Raw genomic sequence first — 17,083 nt, 5'->3', positions numbered from 1 at the left:
CTGGGGCTCTGGGCTTTCCTTCCAATGGAACATAAGTGCCCTTCTCATTCAAGCAGCCATGGCCAAAATGAGATTGCCTCTCCAAAATTCACAATATCAAGGGATTGCTCCCAGATAAAAGCTGCCATTTCCAACAAGTCTGGCTGCCCTTGTCTTCCTGAGGGCCAGCTCTCACCTACCTTCAAACACTAGGACTCAGTGCATTCCTTCCTATGGAAAAGAACCATCATTCTTCTTCAGGTGTCCATGGCCAAAACTGGTATTCCACATCCAAAAGTCCTAGATCCAAAGATTGCTCCTACACAAAAGGTGCCATTACAGACAGATCTGGCTGGCCTTGCTCTCCTGAGCTCCTTGTCTCTCACCTGCCTTTAAAACACTGGGGCTGTGTGCTTTCCTTTCTATGGAAAAGAACTGGCTTTCTCCTCCAAGTAAAAAAGGCAGACATTGGGAATCAACATTCAAAATTTCAAATATCTAAGGGTTACTCCCAGAAAAACCTTCCAGGACAGACAGGTTTGCCTGACCTTGGCTCCTGGTGACTGCAGTTCATCAGCCCCTGAAGCACTGAGGCTCCATGGTTTCCTTCCTGTGGAGACCATGGTGACACTATGGGGCCTTCTGAAATTAACGGGACATTATGAAATTGTGTGGACCCTGTGGAACCAAGGACATCATTGTGGCCCTGCTGGGCCCCATGGTGCCAAGGGGCCAGTGTGAAGCAGCAGGGCTTTGTGGAACCAAGAGGCCATTGTTGCATTACAGGGCCTGGTGCAGCCCAAGGGCCATTGTGATCCTGCAGGGCACTGTGGATTCATGGAGACCATTGTGGCATTGCAAGGCCCCATGGAATCATGGAGACCATTGTGACACTGTGGGGAACCAAAGGGCAATTGTGACCCTGCAGGGCCTCATGGAAGCAAGGGGCCATTGTGACACTGCAGAAGCAAAGAGAACATTTTGACACTGAGGGGCCCCATGGAACCAGAGGGAGATGGAACTGATCTGACTGGTTTCACTTCCCAGGGCCCTCCTGACTGGGCTATCTGAATTTGGAATGTTGAAGGCTGCCTCTCATAAGCCCCTGGAGAACTTGTGCCCCATGCTTTTCTTCCTGTAGAAAAGAACCATCTGTCCTACCAGATGCCCACAGCCAAAACTGATACTTCCCCCTGAAAAATTCTCTATATGCAAGGGTTCTCCCAGACAAAAGCTGCCAGGACAGGACAGAGAGCTCTGCCTGGCCTTGGCCTCTGGTGTCACCGCTGATCTCAAGGAAGCCCTGGAGAAAGTATTTAAACAGGTTTGACTACTGGAACATCAATGAGGCTCTCATCCTCTGAAAAACTCAGATATTCTTCTGATCATATGTGTCTTTTATTTCTCATTGTGTATTATGCATGAAATATTTTTTCAGCTAAAAATATAATTCTTATCACGCTGTGACCATCTCTAAGAGAAACTTACCCTTTCTGCCTGGATAGAAAATAAAAAAAATAAATCAAACTTTCTAAAGCAACTCAGAAGTCCTGTCTCTCTGCTTCTTTTGGAAGAAGAAAAAATCCCCACAAAAAAGTAACATAAAATCAGTAAGCCCATACTTAAAAAATATATATTAAAAACAATAATCCCACACTTTAAAAATATAACATAAAAAGAATGAACCCACACCTGGGGACACTTAGTCATGTCCCACACTGGGACCCATTAGAACTTCAGGAAACTTTGGACATGGAATCTGACTTTGAATTTTGAGAGGTTTCTTTTCATTCTTTACCCTCTTTTTTGCAACCTGACATCACTGCCATCAATTTTTTGTTTTAATTCCACCCTTGGGAAACATTCTCCTTCATGTTTATCAGTGTGACTCACTAAAATTAAGAGAAACTTTGGAGTTTGAATCTGACTTGGAATTCTTGAGAGGTTTCTTCAACTCCCTCTCAGCCCCAAGCCCCAAAAGGGTCATTAAAATCCTTGTGCTGTGTCTGTGCTGCTGAGCTGGGCCAGGCTCCTGGCAAAGGCAGCACTGCAGAGAGAGCCAGTATTTCCAAAATATTATTTGGAGCTCCTTGGCAGCACCAAATGCACCACGGGGCTCATTGGGATCAAGCAAGTCCTGACAAACCATGGCTCTGCCTTGATTTCCATCTGGTCTGGGGCAGTTCATTAGGAAGGTTTTCAACTCCAGATATGGAGAAATATTTCAAAGAGCTTCTTAGAAATATCCATTCCTATTTTCAAGGGTGTATTTTATTACTGCTCTCTTTAGAGCAGAGGTGATTGCAGCATTCTGTGATTGATATTGATCCAGGGTCTCTCTTCAAGAAGTCTGGTAAAGAGGAGTTTTCTATTTTTTTTTTTTTTTGAAGCAATCTAAAACTCCTAATGTTCCCCACTGCAAACAGACACACTCCTCAGGTGTGTGCCAGCCCAAGGTAACACCAAAACCACTGCAGAGCTGCCCTGGGCCAGCTGTGAGGGTGGATCATCATCCCAACCTGCCCTGGGCCACTGCCAGGGGCTGTGGCCATGGACACTGCACTGACCCCACTGCTGGGATTGGGTGCCACGAAAACCGGGAGAAGTTCAAGTTTCCTTGGAAACACTGGGGAGCACTGGGACATACTGGAGAACACTGGGAATGCTGTGGGAGACAATGGGACACACTCAGAGTGATACTGGGGAGGACTGGGACATACTGGGGACACGGGGAATGCTGAGAGGGAATCTGGGTGGGCTGGGATGGAATGTGGGGATACACAGAGACACACTGGGATATACTGGGGAACACTGGGACAAGATGGGAAGATGGGAAGTGAAGAGGGGGAATCTGGATGGACTGGGATGGACTGTGGGCTGCACTTAAAAATACAGGGACATCCTGGGACATCCTGGAATTGACAGAGACCGATTGGAGCCAGGACTACAACGCCTCTCATGCCCCACGCCCCACAGAACCCCGGTATCCGTCTCCCACATGTCCCTTAAGTGTCCCCCAGACCCTCCAGGATTCCGAAGTGCCTCCTCAGCACCCATTTGGGACCCCCTAAAAGTGTCCCCTGTTCCCATGAATGCTCCCAACCCCACAGATTCCCGTTACAGTCACTTCTGGGAATTCATCTCCTGTCATCCCCCACAGCCTCAGAGTCCCTCATAACACAGTTCCATACCTAAAACTCCTGCTGTGCCCTGTGCCCTAAAGAGCCCGGTTAGAGCTCCCCAAGTTCCCCCCAGTTGCTCCTGAACCATTCACGTTCCCTCCTGAGGATCTCGAGTCGCGGCTCGGACACAAAAGTGTCCCCCAGGTGCCCTCCCGGAGCCCCAAACGCCTCAGCTGAGCCACTTCCGGGACTACAGCTCCCATCATGCTCCGTGGTTCCCATAGAGTGCTATTGCAGCCATGACTTCATCTCCCATCATGCACTGCGCCCCACCGAGAGATATTGTAGCTGCACCTACAACTCCCATGATGCTCTGTGGCCCCATTGAACCACATTATACCTGTGCCTACAACTCCCATCACCCCCTGCGCCCCGGAGAGCCCCGTTAGAGCCCCCCAAGTGCCCCCCTGGACCCCCAAGAGCTCCCCCAGACCACGAAGTTCCTTTCAGAATCCTTAAGTGACCACTCAGCTCCCTGAAGTGTCCTCCAGACCCTCAAGTTCTCTCTAAATTCCCTCCCCAGACCCAAAACTTTCTGAAATGTACCCCAGAAATTTCTTCATGGACCCCAAAGTGGCCCCGTTATATCCTGTCTGTGAAAATAATTAAAAATATGAGAAAGGGATTAAAATAGGAGGAATTGTCATAAACAGGGAGAAATTAATGGCCGATAGTGGTCAATTAATTAATGAAGTGAATTGTGATACTTAGAACCAATGACCATTAATTTTTCTGGTTGCTAAAATTGTATCGATTTTTTCATATAAATATAAAAATCGGGTATAAAAAATAATAATAGCATTATAATAAAAATCATTATATTTTTATTATTTAATTAAATTACAATATTAATAATAAATTTATAGAGGGTTTTTATGTTTTAGGATATCAATCCCAGATAGGCAATGTCAGACATGGTGAGGCTGGGGGTGAGGAGCAGGTTGTCCAAATAGCATTGGCCAGCAAGGGGCTCATTCTTCTGCATGGCCAGACCTCCTAAGGAGACATTCAGCATCAAGATCACTCAAGGAATGCTTCAGTCAGCCCTTCTCTCAACTGAAAAATAAAAATAATATGCCCTTGATTAAAACCTAAATTCCTTCTCTTCTTACTCGCAAGGAAAGCTCTGTCTCCTGCTGTTCACAAACAGAGAAGGGCTGGAGGGAGATGTGATGCTCAGAGGCTGTTTGGGGTACAGTGACCATGAAATAATGCAGTTTTTTAATATTCTGTGAACGAAGGTGGAGAATCAACAAAACTTCTACACTGGACCTACAGAGAGCAAATTTTGGCCTATTCAGAATGCAGATTTGGGGATAAATGAACTGGTTTTTTTATAGGAAACAGCTCTTAAAGGATTCCACGAAGAATGGAGACACTTCAAGAAAAGAATCTTGAAGGAGCAGAGGCAGCCTGTCTTTCACTTTCCTCAGAGAGGAAAGTGAGCTAGCGAGGAAAATAACTGGCCTGGCTAGGCAGGGAGCCTTTACCAGGAACTCAGGGAGAAAATAAGGTGCATTACCTTTGGACAGAGGGGCAGGCAACTCAGGAAACGTTTAAAGAAGTTGCTAGGTCATGCAGAAAGAAAATCAGAAATGAAAGCTCAAATTAGGAGTTAACCCGGCTGCTTCTGTGAAAGATAACAAAAATGATTTTATAAACGCATTAATAGCAAAAGGAGGGACAAGGAAAATCTCCATTCCTTATTGGGGAGGGATATGGTTACCAAAGATGAGGAAAAGGCTGAAGTATTCAACCTCTTTGTTGCCTCAGTTTTCAACACTAAGACAGGATGTCCTGAGGACAAGTGTTCTCCTGAGCTGGGAGATGGGGACAGGGAGCAGAACAGACCCCTGTAATCCAGGAGGAAGCAGCTGGGGACCTGCTGAGCCACTCAGATGCTCACAGGTGTCTCTGGGAACAGATGGGATCCATCCTAGGGGGATGAGGGAGCTGCTGGATGAGCTCCCCAAGCTGCTCTCCATCATTTCTCATCAGTGCTGGCTCAGCAGGGAGGTGCCAGAGGACTGGAGGTGCCAATGTGAGCCCATGCCCAAGAAGGGCTGGAAGGAGGATGTGGGGAACTGCAGGCCTGTCAGCCTGACCTGGGTGCCTGGTGAGGTGATGGAACAGATCACCTTGAGTGCCATCACAGGGCACCTACAGGATGGCTGAGGGATCAGAGCCAGCCAGCGTGGATTTCAATATCTGCACTGATGATCTGGATGAGGGCATTGAGTGCAGCATCAGCAAATGTGCAGATGGCACCAAGCTGGGTGTGAGTGTGGATGTGCTGGAGGGTAGGAGGGCTCTGCAGAGGGACCTAGACAGGGTGGATCCAGGGCCCAAATCCAACAAGGTGAGGTTTAACAAGTACAAGTGCCAGATCCTGCACTTTGGCCACAACAACCCCTGCAGTGCTCCAGGCTGGGGACAGAGTGGCTGGAGAGCAGTCAGGCAGAAAGGGACCTGGGGGACACTGATGGACAGCAGGCTGGACATTAGCCAGCAGTGTGCCCAGGTGGCCAAGAAGGCTAATGGCTCCTGGCCTGGATCAGGAATGGTGTGGCCAGCAGGAGCAGGGCAGTGATTCTTCCCCTGTGCTCAGCACTGGTTGGGCAGCACCTCGAGTGCTGTGTCCAATTCTGGGTCCCCAATTTAGGAAGGACATGGAGGGGTTGGAGCGTGTCCAGAGAAGGGCAAGAAGGCTGGTGAGGGGTCTGGAACACAAGTCCTGTGAGGAGCGGCTGAGGAAGCTGGGGTTGTTTAACATGGAGAAGAGAAGGCTCAGGGAGACAAGGTGGTGTCAGGGCACAGGTTGGACTTGCTGAATTCCAGGGTCTTTTCCAGCCTGGCTGATTCTGTGATTCTCTGAAACCACCCATGGAGCAGTTGCAGGATGAGCCCTGGGTCTCCTCTTCACAAGGTCCAGCAGCCCAGGTCCCTCAGCTTCTCCACACTAGCCCCAAAGCCCATCCTGTCAGTCCTGCAGAGCCTCTCCAGCCCCTCCTCATTGCCCACAACAGGGAGTCCCATACCCAGACACAGCAGCCCAGATGTGCCCCCCTGGCCTGTGGTGTCTCTGGCAAGGGAGCAGCACGAGGCAGTGCAGGACCCTGCAGACAATTCCTGAAGCACTTGGAGGATGATCCTGCTCCCCAAGGGATGTTCCCATGGTGCCAACTCAGGAATTGAAATGGGGAGTGAGGCCAGAGAGGAAAGGGCAAACAGGGATGGACTGTTTGAAGGGTAGGGAATTAGGGTGGGCAATAGGAAGAAATCAGGAGCAAGAAAGTGGAAAGAGAGCAACGGTGAAGCAAAGGAAATGCTCAGGGCAGTTTGGGGGTGGCTGCCAGACAGCCCTGGCTTTGAGCAACAACATTTGCAGTGGAACAGGAAACTCACAGCTCATGGGAACAAACTTCCTGGCTGACTTCAGAGGCCACGACAAAGCTGAGTGGTTTCCTTGCCATCCCCCAGCCCTTGCTGGCCCCAGGGGCTGATGGCATTTGTGCTCACTCAGCTCCATGTCCCCACAGCAGCACCATGGGGGTGCTGAGCCTGCTGTGTGCAATGCAAACAGGGGCTCCTGAGCCAGTGCTGCCGTGTGTGTGCCTGCAAGGATGCGGCTCCTGTGTGAGCTGGGGGAGAGGCCAGGGCTGCAGAGGGGGGATGTTGTTGGCAGGTGCATGAGGACGCTCTGGGAGGCTGCCCTGGGGTGTCCAGCGCAGTGGGGATGGATCAGCCCCTGCTCTGCTGCTCCTTGCCAGGGAGTCCCCCTTGCAGGGACCTTGCAGAGCACCAGCCATGCTCTTTGCCCCCAGCCTGCCCACGGCCAGCCTGGGGCTGCTCCCGGGGGTTTTCTGTGCTCAGCATTGGGCTGGCCAAGTGTTGTGGAGAGAGCGTGGCCAAGGAGCCTGGAGCCCCCAGGCCCTGTCCTGAGGCGTCAGCGCTGCCCCAGCAGTGCCCATGGCCTGTCCCTGCTGCAGCCCCGGCACTGCCACCCCCGGGGCTGTGTCCAGCCCCGAGAGCACTCAGGCCCTGCAGCAACACGAGGGCCAGGAGGGCAGTGGGGCAGTGGCACGGGAGCAGCACTGGCAACACCAAGTGCTGCTGCTGCTGCTGGGCACAGCTGCTGTGCCAGCACTGATCTGCCCCCAGCTCTGCACACAGACATTGCTGCTGCAGCTCCAGAGAAGGGAATAAACGGACATGTCTGGAGAAAAATCTGCTGGGAGAGAGATCCTTTAGTTCATCTAAAGCCACCAAGAGAACAGCACCTTATTTACAGTCTGTGGCCACAGGGAAGGTGGAGAGAAAGAAAATAAGAAACAGCATGAACAATGCAATTTCTTTATGGATTATAGTAAAAAACTAAAACAAAGACAATAACCTCCAAAATGAAACCAACATGAATTTTCAAGGGTGGCTTTTATTACAAAGTATTTGCAGAAATTGACCACAGGTTACAGTTCTTAAATCCTCCAGTCATCAATGTCCACACAGCAGCGTTGAGCTCCTGGTTCCTCAGGCTGTAGATGAGTGGGTTCAGAGTTGGAGGCACCACCGAGTACAGAACTGACAGGGCCAGATCCAGGGATGGGGAGGAGATGGAGGGGGGCTTCAGGTAGGCAAAAAACCCAGTGGTAACCAACAGGGAGACCACGGCCAGGTGAGGGAGGCAGGTGGAAAAGGCTTTGTGCCGTCCCTGCTCAGAGGGGATCCTCAGCACAGCACTGAGGATCTGCACATAGGAGAAAACTATGAACACAAAACACCCGAGTACTATACTGACACTAACTGCAAGAAGCCCAACTTCCCTGATGTAGGAGTGTGAGCAGGAGAGTTTGAGGATCTGGGGGATTTCACAGTAGAACTAGCTTAGGGCATTTCCATGGCACAGGGGCAGGGAAAATGTATTGGCTGTGTGCAGCAGAGCATTGAGAAAGGCACTGGCCCAGGCAGCTGCTGCCATGTGGGCACAAGCTCTGCTGCCCAGGAGGGTCCCGTAGTGCAGGGGTTTGCAGATGGACACGTAGCGGTCGTAGCACATGATGGTCAGGACGGAAAACTCTGCTGAGATGAAGAACATAAAGAAAAAGAGTTGAGCAGCACATCCTGAGTAGGAGATGTTGCTGGTGTCCCAGAGGGAATTGTGCATGGCTTTGGGGACAGTGGTGCAGATGGAGCCCAGGTCAGTGAGGGCCAGGTTGAGCAGGAAGAAGAACATGGGGGTGTGCAGGTGGTGGCCGCAGGCTACGGCGCTGATGATGAGGCCGTTGGCCAGGAGGGCAGCCAGGGAGATGGCCAGGAAGAGGCAGAAGTGCAGGAGCTGCAGCTGCCGCGTGTCTGCCAATGGCAGCAGGAGGAAGTGGCTGATGGAGCTGCTGTTGGACATTTGCGGTGTCTTGGCATGGGGATCTGTAAGAAAAGTAATCATGGAATAGTTCAGTTTGGAGAGGATTTTAAATCTCCCAGCCCAGCTTGGTGGCACTTTCCCCCCACAGCCTGCCCAGGGCTCTGTGGCTGGAGCTGTCCCTGCCAGTAGCTGCTTTCCTGTGCCAAGGCCTGGGCCCTGCCAGTGCTGCCAGAGCCCAGCCCAGCCCTGGGGGCTCAGCTCTGCCCTGCACTCCCCTCCCAGCACAGGGCACTGCCCAGGGTCAGCTCTGCCTCTGCAGGCTCTGATGGAAACCTCACAGCAACCCTGAGGAGGCTGGAAAAGCGACACTGATGTTTCCTGTATGGGGCCCTGTGCTGATTTCTTTCTTTGTCTCATTTATTGAGATCTTAAAGAATTTTTAAAAATTTTTCTCAACCTAAACTGAGAGATGAATATCAATGTGCAATCTCCCAGAAATGCAACCTAGTGCAGCAGATTAAAAAAGCAGGACTTTCCCTTTTATGCAGCCCCTGCCTCACTGTGCTCCCTGTTTAATCTCCTTGGAAATGTTCTGCAGTCAAATGTCATGCTGAGATCAGCCCTGCACTATCCTCATCACTTGGAGAACATTTCCAAGCCTCACCAGCTGTCTCCTTCCACCCAGACCTTGTCCCCCAGTGCTGGGAGCAGCTCCCAGGGCTGGCTGAGAGCTGTCCCTGGCAGGCAGCAGAGTCCCTGCCCCAGCACAGCGCCCTGGGCTGCAGGACCCTGCTCTGCACCACAGCCATGGGCACCCCTGGCTGCTCTATACAAGAGATCATCAGAGAATGTACTCACACAGTCTGCAGGCATTGGGATGTTCCAGCTTTAGGAGATCACTGCAGGAGCTGCAGCTGCATTGTCCTGCAGCCAGAAGCTTCCTGTGTCAAGGGCTGGGAGTGATTCTGCCTCAGGCACTTCTGAGCATCTTCCCAGCCCTGAGAGATTGAAGCTCTCTGTGCCTCTGTGCTGTGCCTGGGGTGGCTGCAGGCAGTGCCCCAGACCTGCTGGGCTGGGAGAAGAGCTGCTCATCAAGAGAAAGTGTTTTTAAAGCTCTTCTTGGTTGGCAGGATCACCTTCTGAGCCAGGAGCCCGGCCCAGCTCAGCAGCACAGACACAGCACAAGGACTTTAATGACCCTCTTAGGAATTGAGGCTGAGTCTCTGAGCATCAGTCCCTGAGTGGGAGCTGAAGAAACCTCTCAAGAACTCCAAGTCACAATCAAACTCCAAAGTTTCCTAAAGTTTTAATGGGTCCCTCTGAGGGACACAACTGAGAAAGTGTCCCCAGGTTCAAGTTAGAGCAGCAAATTGGAGTCAGTGATGACAAGTGGGGACAAAGAGAAGCCAAGTCTTGGTGCCCTGGGGCAGAGCAGAGTCTGTGCCACCAAGGGCTGGGAGGAGACACCTTGTCCTGAGCCACTGGGGCCCTCCTGGCACAGCCCCAGCAAGGCTGGCCACTGTCACCCCTTGTCCTGCCCTCAGCATCCCCCCACATCCCAGTGGCCTCAGGGATGTGCTGGGACGAGTCCCTGGGGAGCCTTGGTCAGGAATGGCCCTGGGGGCTCCTTCATGCTCCCAGGGACTGCAGGTTTTTCAGAGGACTTTGGGTTTAGCTTTTGCCTTGGAGTCTCTGAGAGCTTTGTGCAATCATGGCCTCCAATTATCTGCTTTAATTAGTCCACTGAGAGGCTTTGTCAGTAACAACACTCAGCGGGGCTGATTAATGCTTCAAGATACTTCCGTTTTTTTAAGGTACTTGGAGGTTCCCTTTTGACAGCAACTCTTCTAGTAGTTTATGCAATCATGGCCCCAGTTATCTACTTTAATTAGTCCCTTGAGAGCTTTATATTGACACTCAGTGGGTCTCATTAATACTTTGACATACTCAAGGTTTTAAAGGTAGTTTGCATTTTCCTTTCCTCTCTGACTCTCTGAGAGGGTTTTGGGAGATCCTGGCATCCAGTTCTTTCCTCCAAGGAGTCCATGAGGAGCCTGTGTTGGGGATGGACTTCAGTGAGACCCATTAATGCTTTGAGACACTTTGGGTTTTTCTTCTGCCTTGGACTCCTGGAAAGGTTTGTGCAATCTCCTCTCAGGCCCTGCGGTTCAAGGGCTCAGCACCAAATGCACCAAGGGGCTGATTGGGATCAAGCAAGTCCTGACAAACCATGGCTCTGCCTTGATTTCCCTCTGGGCTGGTGCCATTCATTAGGAAGATTTTCAAATCCAGTTATGGAGAAATATTTTCAAGAGATTCTAAGAAATACACATTCCTATTTTGAAGACTGTATTTCATCACTATTCTCTTTAGAGCAGAGGTGATTCCAGCATTCTGTGATTGATATTGATGCAGGGTCTCTCCTCAGGTCTGGCCTGCTCACAGAAGCTGTGCCTTGAGGTCTGACCCAGTGTGGACAACCTTGCTGCACATTCCCCAACTCCATCCTGTCTGTCCTCACTCACCTGGGACCTGCTTTACTTGGAGAACTGGCTGCACACAGGCCAAAAGGAGTGTTCCCCCCCCCCTGTTGTTTTTTTTTTTTTGTTTTGAAGCAATCTACAACTCCTTAATGTCCCCATTGAAAACAGACACCTTCTATTAGTGTGTGCTAAAGCCAAGGTGCCACCAAGCAGCTTCCCCAAGGCAGAACCCTGCAAGAAATGTTTGAGTCCTTTGGACTCCTTGGTTCCCTGAGGCCTTGCAGTGTCACAAAGGCCCCTTGGTTCTGCACTGTCACAATGGAGATTTGGGTCCATGGTGTCCCACAGTGTCACAATGCTCTTTTGGGTTCCATGAGGCCATGTTCTATCACAATGGACTTTTGGCTCCTCGAGGTTCCATACTCTCAACAATGGTCTCTGTAGTTCCAGAGTGTCACAATGGACTCTTGGTTCCAGGTGGCCCCACAGTGTCACCGTGGTCTCCTTGGTTCCACAAGGCCGTGCAGTGTCACAATGGCTCACAGGTTCCATGAGGCCCCACAATGTCACAGTGGCCCCTTGGTCCCATGAGTTTCCCCAGTGTCACAATGGTTCCTTGGCTCCACGTGGCCCAGGTGTCTCACAATGGACTCTTGGTTCCGTGGGGCCCCGCAGTGTCACAGGGGTTTCCTTGGTTCTGTCGGGTCACAATGGACACTGCAGCGCCCCCTGCTGGCCGGGAGGACCTGGCACTGTGCGAGCACCTCCTGGTGGCCGACCCCTGCAACTGTGAGTGGCTTGTGCTGGTTTGTACTGGTTTGTGCTGGGATGGGGTGCTGGGGTGTTACTGGTTTGTACTGGGTTCCACTGGGAAAGGGAGCAGGGCTGTATGAGTGCCCCCTGCTGGCTGGGAGGACCTACTGGCCAACTGTGCGTTATAGTGGGTTATACTGGTTTGTACTGGGATGGGGTGCTGGGGGTGACTGGATTGTAGTGGTTTGTAACGAGTTATACAGAGATATTCTTGATTTTACAGGTTAAACTGGGGTGTACTGGATTATACTGGGAGGGGTCTTGGGGATGCTTGGCACTCCACTGGGAGCAACTTCTGGGGATGCTGGCCTTATTGGTTTATACTGGGATGAAACTTGGGACCTACAGGGAGTGACTTCAGGTTGTGCTTACTGGTTTCCACTGGGAGCTGCTGCAATGGGCGCAGGAGCTCAGGGGTGGCTCCCAGTGCTTACTGGGTTATACTGCTGCCCTCCCAGTAGAAACCTGGGAGCCCCAGGACCACACTGGGAATGGGTTTGAGTGCATGAGGCCTTACTGATTTATACTGGGAGCTGCTGCCACAGGCCTCAGGAGCTCAGGAGAGGCTCCAAGTGCTTACTGGTTTGTACTGGTGCCCTCCCAGTATAAACCTGGGAGCCCCAGGACCACACTGGGAATGGGTTTGGGTGCATGAGGCCTTACTGATTTATACTGGGAGCTGCTGCTACAGGCCTCAGGAGCTCAGGAGTGGCTCCAAGTGCTTACTGGTTTATACTGGTGCCTTCCCAGTCCACACCTGGGAACACTGGTAGGCACTTGTGGCCAGGCAGGACCTCAATGCTGAGCTGGCCTTCACCAGGGCCTTGCTGAGCCGCAGTTTCTCCAACTCCTCGGCCTGGCAACACTGCCTGTGGCTGCCGATGGCCACCAGGAACTACGGCAAGGGCACTGCCCCCCAGAAGGCTGAAGGAAGGTGAGGGATTCCCCAAAAAAAGCTCACACAATTTTCCTCACCTAAAATGTGAGCTGGTGTGTTCTGTTGGGTTGAATGGGCAGAACTGGTGTTCCTAAATCCCCATTCACTTCAATGGGTAGACCAGAACTCCTGGATACCTGGGTGCCCCCACTGAGATACTGGGGTTCCCCCACTGCTCCCCTGAGATTTTGGGGTGCCTCCTTTGCCCACCCCAGAGCAGCAGCTGTTGCAGAACACTGTCTTCACCAACCCCATGCACCAAAGCACCTGGCTGTACCTGTACTGCATCCTCTCCTGAGGTAACTCAGGGCTCCCTCTCACCCCTGATGTCCTCACCTGGAGTTTTGGGGTACCCCTGAATGTTGGGGTGCCTTCCTACAGCCCCTCAGCTGCCAAGGGTCATCTGTGTCCACGTTGACTGAGAGGACAGTGGCCATCATCTTCTCCTGGCCTGTCAGGGTGAGTCAGGGCACTTGGGTGCCCCAAAAATCACCTGGGTACCCCCAGAAATCACCTGGATACACCTGGGTACCCCTTGCACACCTGGATTACCAAAAACCCCTGGGCCCCCCAAAACTAGTGTCTCAAGCATCCTCATTGCTTTGACTGGGTAGACCTGGTGGCCCTAAACCTTATTGCCTTTAAAGAGTAGACCTGCTGTCCCTAAAATCTTACTGATTCAATGGGTTAACTCTGGAGGCCTGTTTATCTCCATTTATCTCTATGAATCCCTCCCAGTGGTCCCACTTTTTTCAGTGCTCTTAGTAACCCCAGTGTTCCCCCTCAGCCCTTCCCAGTGCTCCCAGTTTAAACAGTAACTCTTCCCAGTCAAGCCCTCTAAATGGGTAGATCTGGTGTCCCTAAAACCCCTAGTGACTTCACCGGGGTAGACCTGGTGTCCTTCAATCCCCTTTGACTTCAGTGGGCAGAGTTGATGTCTCAGCTCCAGCATAGACAGCAGGTGAAGGATCAGGAATTCGGTATTGGCCTCCAGGAATTCATCCAGGACGTCCAGAGCATTGGCACTGCAATCCTGGAGTGGAAATTCCCAGAATTCAGCCTAAGATTTTCCCCAAATTTACCTAAATTTCCCCATTTTAGGACCAAATTTCACCAAAATCCCCATTGACTGCAATGGATAAACCTGCTGTCCTGAAATCCATATTGACTTTAATGGGATACACCTGGTGTCCATAAGCCCCTATTGATTTCATTAGTCATGTCTGATGTCAAAAAATGTGTTTCAGGAGACTGATATTACAAGAGATGGGGCATCTGAGAAACGTTGTAAAAGATGGTTTATGGCCTCATGGTGTCAGTCTCATAGAAGGGTGAGACATTAAAGGTGTTACATCCAACACCATAATATCAGAACCTGCCTCATTCTTAGTTACAATGCTTTATGTTAGTATTTTATCCATTCAAATACTGCTGTGAAGTTTGCCAGCATCCTTTTACACCAATCATTCATTAATTGCTTTCCTTCCCATGGCTTTGCAGTAATGTGTCATTTTTCAACCAATCCTAGAACACTTCACCAACCTACATTGATATATCTTAAACTTCTAATTAACTGTATAACAGGTTCTATTGCTAAGAATTACAATCTTTTACTATCTTACTTAACATTCTGCTTTGCTTACATAATGCATATTTCTCTTTGCTTAAAACATATTTTTACCTAAACTAAAAACTTATATTCTTGTTTTATGTCAATTTTCCTTTTAATGTTCTGATTGTCCAAGAATTCTCCAAGGTCTTAGGTCAAACCTTGGATCCATCTCAATCTCTGAGCCTGTTTGCACAAGGCCCTGAGAGCTCTCTGTGCCTGCATTTCCCACACCACCTGTCATCTCTGCCTCCAATTTCCTGCTCACACTGGAACCTGGGGACACTTTCTCAGTTGTGTCCCTCAGTGGGACCCATGAACAGCATTAGAAACTTTGGATTTTAATTATAAGTTACTTTTTGTGATATTTCTTAGCAAACAATGGTCCTGCCTAGATTTCCCTCTGGTCAAGTCCAGTTAATTCAGAAGTTTTTCAACTCCAGTTATGGAGAAATAAGACAAAGAGCTTCTAAGAAATATCCATTCCAATTTTCAAGGTTGTATTTTATTACCGTGGTCTTTAGAGCAGAGGTGATTGCAGCATTCTGTGATTGATATTTGTGAGAAATGGATTTGTAAAGGATTCTCAAAGCCTGACTGAAAGCTCACACAGTCTTGTACATCTGGATGCAAACTCTGAGATAAGGTGTGCTGACTCAGCAAGGCCATGGAATAGAGAAGACATTGTAGAGAGAGATTGAACTAGAAACAAGTTTCAAACAATGGCCTTGCAAAAGTTACCAGATATTTTGGAGAATTAGAACTGTGAAAGATGCATTGTGACAATGGGGTAGAATAATAGGTGATTTGTGTTAGAATTATTTCCACCATTGTGTGGCAAAAGGTAATAGACTGAAAAACATTATTAAAATATTGTAACCAGGAAATAACTTGACTTCAGATGGAATGGAATTGAGTTTTAAATCTCTTATGTTTCACCCTTCAAGGAGACTGATAATGGAATAAAATATTTTTAAAACCCCTCTTAGTTTCCCATCTCTGTGGAGCTGGGAATTTCCAACAGTGCTGAGCCCCTGGACATCAGTCCCTGAGAGGAAGCTGAAGGAAAACTTCTCAAGAAATCAAAATTAAATTGAAACTCCAAAGTTTATAGAAGTTTTAATAGAGGGATATGACTCAGAAAATGTCCCCAAGTTCCAGTTAGAGCAGAACACTGGAGGCACTGATGACAGGTGGGGACAAACAAGGGAAAGGTGTCTCTGATGCTGAGCACACCTGGATGTGTTTCAGGAATGCCAAGGGCCAAGGGCTGAGCCCCAGCCCCTGGCAAGGCAGATCCTGTCCCTCCCTCATTGCTCAGGGCTCTTCCCGGGCCACTGGGCTCTGGCCATGTGCAATGCCAAGGGCAGCACCATGGGGCGGCCCCTGCCAGGCTGCTGAGCAGGGACAAGGAGGCAATGAGGCCCCAGCACAGCAAGGCTCACTTGTCCCCTGCTGGCCTCAGGCCCAGGGCCAGCCTGCATGGCCCAAGTGCTGCAGGAGTTGGCTGTGTCAGGGCCTTTCAGCTGCTGCCCATCCCTGTGGCCTCTGCAGCCCAGGCTGTCCTACGGTGTCCATGCCCTGCGCCTCTGTCCCTGCAGGCTGTCGTCATCCCCCGGCTGCCCCACCTCGCTGGCCCCTTCCTTTGCTGACAGCTCTGCCTCCTGCCTGCCTCTGCCTGCACACACAAAGCCTTGGGCTGCTCCAGACTCCTTCTGGGGGATGTGTTGCACCATAGCCCTGCCCTGGGAGGGAAATTCCTTTCTCCTTGGGTCCATTCTGAATATCTCCACCTACACTTGGTGTCATTTCTATCTCAGGCTCATTTCCACTCTGAAAAAGAGATCCAATATATTTGAATCCACATTTGTAATCCTCACAGTCTATTCTTGTTCTGTCCTCAGTCTCCATTCAAGTGAGCCAAAGATTTCCTAGCTCCCATAGAGTGATCCTTTTCTTGGGGCCTCTAAACCATGTCCTGGGAGATCTCTGCGCCCTCCCAAAGTTCTTCAGCCTTGACGATTTTGTGATTTAAGTCCAGGAATGGTTGAGTAACCTTTTTCCTTAAGGTTTTATTGCCAGAATAATAGAGAATATCTTTAAAATTAATGAGGGCAGATTTAGATTTTCCATACAGATTAAATATTTATGATGAGGGTGGCTGGACACTGGCACAGGTTGTTGCCCTCTGAATAGAAACCCCATCCCTGGAAGTGTCCATGGTCAGGAGCTTTGTATTACCTGAATGAGTGAAAGTGTCCCTGGGTAATGAACAGGGAGTTGGACCAGAGCCTCTTTTTGGTCTCTTCTCACTCAAACCATTTGACAATTTTTTTATTCTTATATCCCCCCACTGCTTCTCCACAGGGTACAGCCAGGGGGCGGCTGGTCCCTTCTTCCCAGGGAGCAGTGACAGAACAACAGGATACAGCCCTAAGCTGTTCCAAGGGAGGTTTAGGCTGGACGTTAGGAAATATTCTTCACAAAAAGGGTGATTGAGCATTGGAATGGGCTGCCCAGGGAGGCGGGTGAGTCACTATCCTTGGAAGTGTTTCAGGAATGACTGGATGTGACACTGAGTGCCATGGTCTGGGTGACAAGATGCTGCTGGGTCACAGGTTGGGCTTGATGCTCTCAAAGGTCTCTTCCAGCCTGGGTGATTCTGTGATGATTGTGACACTGCAGGATTCTGAAGAAGCAAGGTCCCATTGTGCCACTGTG

General features: G+C 50.2%; 1 pseudogene; it reads right to left on the bottom strand.

The window, feature by feature from the left end:
- Positions 1-7,596: 7,596 nt before the first annotated feature.
- LOC148218834 (olfactory receptor 14J1-like) lies at positions 7,597-8,559 on the bottom strand (annotated as a pseudogene).
- Between the last annotated feature and the right edge of the window lie 8,524 nt (positions 8,560-17,083).

Source organism: Sturnus vulgaris, unplaced genomic scaffold (genome assembly GCF_052056855.1).
Source record: "Sturnus vulgaris isolate bStuVul1 unplaced genomic scaffold, bStuVul1.hap1 Scaffold_157, whole genome shotgun sequence".
NCBI classification, from domain to species: domain Eukaryota; kingdom Metazoa; phylum Chordata; class Aves; order Passeriformes; family Sturnidae; genus Sturnus; species Sturnus vulgaris.
Note: the sequence above shows the minus strand (reverse complement) of the source record. Positions and strands in the feature narration are given on the sequence as shown.